Source organism: Mixophyes fleayi, chromosome 1, assembly GCF_038048845.1.
Source record: "Mixophyes fleayi isolate aMixFle1 chromosome 1, aMixFle1.hap1, whole genome shotgun sequence".
Taxonomy (NCBI): domain Eukaryota; kingdom Metazoa; phylum Chordata; class Amphibia; order Anura; family Limnodynastidae; genus Mixophyes; species Mixophyes fleayi.
Window position 1 is genome coordinate 232,739,781 of NC_134402.1, and position 6,055 is coordinate 232,745,835.

Consider the following 6,055-nt stretch of genomic DNA (forward strand, 5'->3'; position numbering starts at 1 on the left):
TTGTTTTTGTTTTCTAACACTTTTCAATTTGCTACTTTGGCTAAGAAGTTTAGGTACCTTAAGAGGGTAGTCTCCATAGTCCGTTAGATTTGTCCATACATTTACATCATCATCCGACCAGATTTATCGGCTGTTCTGGCTACCGCTGGATAGATTGCAGTGCATATGGACCCAAAGACAGACGGACTTACCATGATATTCATAACGTGCTGATTTTTTATTACCATATTACTGATCTATGCAGAGCAACAGGTTTGGGTTTTTTTTTTCAGCATCGTAGTCAACCGCTAGCGAGGTGACTGGAGAGGACGAAGCGGGAAATGGAGAAAGGTTGATTAGAGAAAAATAGGAGGGGTGGGTAAACTCAGTCGAGTTTGTAATAATATTTAAGAAATATATACACTTGTGTACTAAACTTAACTTTTTATTGAAAACCTGTGATATTCTATTAAACAGATATGTACTATGATAAATGTCATTATCGCAATACTTTTCTTAATATAATTATTGTGAAGATATTTTTTACTATCCAACCCTAGTTTTAAATGCCTTGATGCTAGGTGTTATGTGTAATATTTCAGTGACACCATTGGTTAATGGTATTTCCTTTCACTAACTTGTCCTGCGGTGGAATGGAAAATCCCTTGCAAGTGAGATTCAGACAGTGACAGCACCCTGTCATCGTATAGTGGGAACTATATTACACTGAATTTAGACTGTAAGCTCCAGTGGCGCAGGGACTGATGTGAGTTCTCTGTACAGCGCTGCGGAATTAGTGGCGCTATATAAATAAATGATGATGATCCAGGGACTTCCATCCACTCAGCACACAGCTCCAACATTCCACAGCCTGTCCTAGCCTCAACAGAGCTTAAGTACATATGTAAGGGTTAGGGAGGGGAGCAGTGACTAGCACAGTAGGCATAGTGGTAAAAATGTCTACTGTAGAAACAATAGCAAGAGGAGAGAATGCCATATAGTGATAGACCTGGTTGATGCATTAATTAAAATTCCTATTTGACTCTGTCTCACAGTTTGACTTCATATGGGATGGATGCTAGTACACTTTCAATATGATACCTTAAAGTTACCTGCACTCTTTTAACATATACCATGGATTGGTGGTAGGAGACTTCACCATGGTCATCCTGGATGTGAAGATTTCCATGATATCAATAACAGCATAATCACAGAAACTGAAGACAAAGTAAAAGAAGTCTTCCCCAAACTGATTGCTAACATGGAAAACGATGGGATGGGCAGTGAGTAAGGACAAAGTGGAGGGTCCAAGATTAAAGGTAAAAGTGCTGTGTATGGTTCGGTCTGGAGCCCAGAGCAAAACGTTAGATAGTTATAGTAACGGTAGGGACTACTGGTATTCAAGAGCAAAAAGTAAATCGCAGTGGTGGGGAACCTAGAGCATTTTTATACCCAATGAAGGGCTGATTTTGAGATTAGTTTATAAACAGCCATACTGGTGACATTTTACTAATGATTAACAAGAACTAGCTGGTGCCAACTATTCCAAACTTTCCAAGTGAAGATGGCTACAACTTTTGAAAAAAACTAATAATGACAAGAAACAAAAAGCTTTGGTTTACCAATGGGTTAGCCGTGGCATGAGAAGACTGATTGTAGCATCACCTTTCGTTCTACGGACAAGCATTTTTCAAGATGCCCCAAACAATATGTAAGGGGATTCATCAGAGAAAATGGCTTTACCCCAGACCTCAGCAGTCCAATCCCTGTACCTTTTGCAGAATATCAGTCTGTCCCTGAACAGAAGTGGCTTCTTTCCTGACCTTGAAACCAGGCCATTCTCCAAAAGTCTTCACCTCACCGTGTGTACAGATGCACTCACACCTGCCTGCTGCCATTCCTGAGCAAGCTATGCACTGGTGGGGCCCCGATCCCGCAGCTGAATCAACATTCTGAGACAGTCCTGGTGCCTGCTGGACATTCTTGGGCACCCTGAAGCCTTCTTCACAACTATTGAACCTCTCTCCTTGAAGTTCTTGATCATTCGATAAATAGTTGATTTAGGTGCAATCTGATTAGCAGCAACATTCTTGCCTGTGAAGCCCTTTTTGTGCAAAGCAATGAGGTCTGCAAGTGTTTCCTTACAGATAACCATAGTTGAGAGGAAAAACAATGATTTCAAACGCCACCCTCCTTTTAAAGCTTCCAGTATGTTATTCTAACCCATTCAGCATGACAGAGTGATTTCCAGCCTTGTCCTCATCACCACTCTCACCTGTGTTAAGGAGAGAATTACTGACCTGATGTCAGCTGGTCCTTTTGTGGCAGGGCTAAAATACAGTGGAAATGTTGTTTTTGGAATAAAGTTCATTGTCATGACAAAGAGGGACTTGCAATTCATCTGATCACTCTTCATGACATTCTGGAGCATATGCAAATTGCCATCATAAAAACTGAGGCAGCAGACTTTGTTCAAAACTTTTGGCCACGACTGTACACAGACACACACAAAGAGGGTAATGCAAGGTACAAGTGTAGGCAAGAATGGCAAGTGGTTTGCGGACACCACACAACCTGAGTGGGATGCATCTTGGGTGATTGTTTCATATACATAAAGCATTGTGTAGTGATAAAGAAGCAGAACGCAGAGATTCAAGAAGGTAACGTGTGGCTAACCCCCACATGACAAATGGCAGATTTCAGGCAGTGTGGAGAGGTAGTGGCCAGAGGCTAGGGCTGTACTGTTCTGGTGCTTGTCAAGGGTTAAACTAAAACTCATTGGCTTTCATAGTGCAATTGCACTACACAATGAAAATGTGTGGAACAGAGCCTCCATAGAGTATACCACTGGGTCACCAAAAATATTTATGAAACTATGCTAAACTTTGAGAACTCACCTAAAAAGTATAACACAGGCTTTCCTTTCAAAAACATAGTGCTTGGTTAACTTTGTCTTTGTTATTCTTCACTAAAATATATTACCCAAAGTATTTGTATGACAATGCCAGGTATTTCAATACTGATAGATCATGCTGCCTCAGAAACAGATGGTATGTAATACTGTATGCTGATTTTAGTGTTCAGTGACACCATGGGGTAAATGTATCAAGGTCCGATTTTGACATTGTGTTTAAATCGCGGCAAATCGCGGGTGATAACCTGCGATTTTATTTTAAAAAAAAAACTGAAATGTATCAAACTGAGATTTTGACCCTGATCTTCAAAATCGCTGGTCATCTCTGGCGATTTGCTGCGATGTAAACACTCCCGTGTTTAGCTAACTCTCCTGTGTTGTAGCAGCGAGTTATATAAACACATCACTGTTACACTGCCTGTCATACAGCTGCCGGATCTCCGGCAGCTGTAAAAACTGTAAAGAATAGATTCAAGTTATAAAAAAAAAAAAGCCCCAAGTATTTACACTTCCAAAGTCCAGTCTTGTTATCTCTTCTTTGCTTCGCCCAGGAGGGGCCCATTGTTGATAGTAGTCTTCATTTCTTCGGCCAGGAGGGCCCCATATTTGTACATCCCCGAAATCTGTGTTCTTGATTGCAGAAAAATAAAAAAGACAGGAGCCGCCGCAAACAACTCCTAGCAAGCTAGGAGCTCCATTATGCAATGAGTGTTGCTCATGCGCAATGTCTATTTACAGTATTAGGTCATTTTCCCATGCTCGTGGGGAAATAGCGGAGTTCCTACTAGCTAGGACCTACGCTGCACAATGAGCGTTGCTCATGTGCAATGAACTACGTTAGGTCTATTTATGAAGCAAAGAAGAGATTACAAGCCTGGACTTTGGAAGTATAAATACTTGGGCACTGGGGCAAGCCTGGACATTTGGATCTATAATTTGTTTTTGGACTTTTTCAAGCCTGGACATTTGGAAGGTATAAATGCTTGGGAACTGGGGCAAGCCGGACTTTTGGAACTACAAATTTATTTGGGACATTTGTGACAGAAAGACTTCATTGGTGAGTATTAGGGGTTTTATCTTTAATAAAAATATATGGTGTAAATGGGGGTGCGTACTGTTTATTGTGGGTTTTTTATTTTTATTAAATGTTAGTGGTTTGTACGTGGGTGTGGTGGTTTTTTAAACATTTTCTTTTGTGGAACTACAGGTCCCAGCCAGCCATGGATGTCAGGGCATGTTGGCACTTGTGGTTCTCCAAGTGCCAACATGCCCTGGCTGCCGTGGGTATGCTGGTGCTTGTAGTTATACAAGCAGCAGCATGGCCACAATATTTTGGGCAACCTGGCTGGCTGGGACTTGTAGTTCCACAAAACAAAATGGCGTCTGTTTATCTTTTTCAATCTTTATCGCCGATATTACCCTACACCCACCGCCCAGGGGTGTAGGAAGAGCCCTAGTGCTATCAGCACTGGGCTGGGTATCACTAGGGAAGGAAGGGGGGGGGGCGCTCATTTTTATTCGGCAGACCGCACTCCCTAGAGAATCCAGCCCAGCGCTGAACAGCCTGGGGTTGGTTAGTCATCATGGCAGGGGAACCCCTGCTGCGTGTCCCACTGCTATAGTGCCGCCAACCTCAGCTGGTTTGCCTAGTGCTGGTTAAGTGGAAATCGGGGGGACCCCGCGCAAAACTTTTCCCCGATTTTCACAGAACCAGCAGTAGTCAGGCAGCACTAGGGTTAAGCATGAATAGAGGGGGGGGCACACGCTTTTTTTTTTTTTTTTTTTTTTTTTTTTTTACTTCTATTCTTTACCATTTTTACACTGACAGGGCAGTGTAACAGTGATGTGTTGTATCTGGCGTGTTAGAAAGCAAACTCTCCGCAGCTTCATTCATTTGAGAGCTGTATAGCTGCAGTGGCAAACAGTCGGGAGTTTGATCTCTGGCGATTTTGCAAATAGCGACTTTAACAGAAGCACAACTCTGGCGATTTTGCATGAAATCTCAGCTTCATACATCTGCGAGTTTCAACTCTCCCGAGAAAATCGCTGATTTTGCAAAATCGCACCTTGATACATTTACCCCCATGTGTTAGATATTTCTATAACATCTTTTGTAAGGTATAACCAGTGTCATAAATATGTTCAGCTGTGTGTAGAAGTGTATGGTATTTGCAAGTAATGTGTGATGTTGTTGTCTGTCTGTCTGTCTGTCTGTCTGTCTGTCAGGGAATTTAGACTGTAAGCTCCAATGGGGGAAGGGACTGATGTGAGTTCTATGTACAGCGCTGCGGAATTAGTGGTGCTATAAAAATAAATGATGATGTGTAAATCTCATTATGATTAATCATGTGTTTTTTTTGTGCAATTAAATGTAATTGATACAGACCTAGAAACAAGAAGTCCACCATCAGGTTTCACCCTGGACATGATTGTGCTTGAACCAGCATGTCTCCCACTATCTTGGAAAGAATGGATTATGGGTATCACTTAAATTACTAAGGGGTCTGCACTGAAACAACCAAAGATGAGTAATCTTAACTCTGATTAGTGAATTTCTTTGTGTGTGAATGTCGTATATGAAAGTTCCTCTGTGTCATGCCAGTAAGAAATTTTTGCATAAAATATTTGCCTTTTTACCTGCTATTCTTCAATTATTACTGCACCTGCTACGCCTGCAACCCTTTACATAAAGTACTGAACTATCTCAGCCAAGCATCATAGCACGGGCATATGCTGTAGATTGTCTTGTTAACTTTAGTGAAAAAGGAGTCATGATCAAAAGACAACTTTAGTCACGTTGGTGCTTAGCATTCATGTTCACTGCTTTTTCCAGGGCAGCTAGGGACTACTGATCCAAATGAGGATGTTAGCAATGCTGTCTGTGCTTAAGATCACAGAACAGAGGAAACCTATGTGTGGATTCAAATAGTTCACCCCATAAGAAGCCTTGGCGTTAACTAATGAAGTATAACATGTAACTACAGAGTAGAGCTCAGCTCACATCAGGGTTAAGCACCTGTGAACACAACATTTTATCTATTAGAGGCCTGTAATCGCCAAACTCCAATAACAACAAGCAGCTTCATTCATTAGGACATGCTCCAGTGCTAGTCTGGAATACTGCAAGTTTTAGGAGTTTTGGCATTCATTCACTCAGCTTTT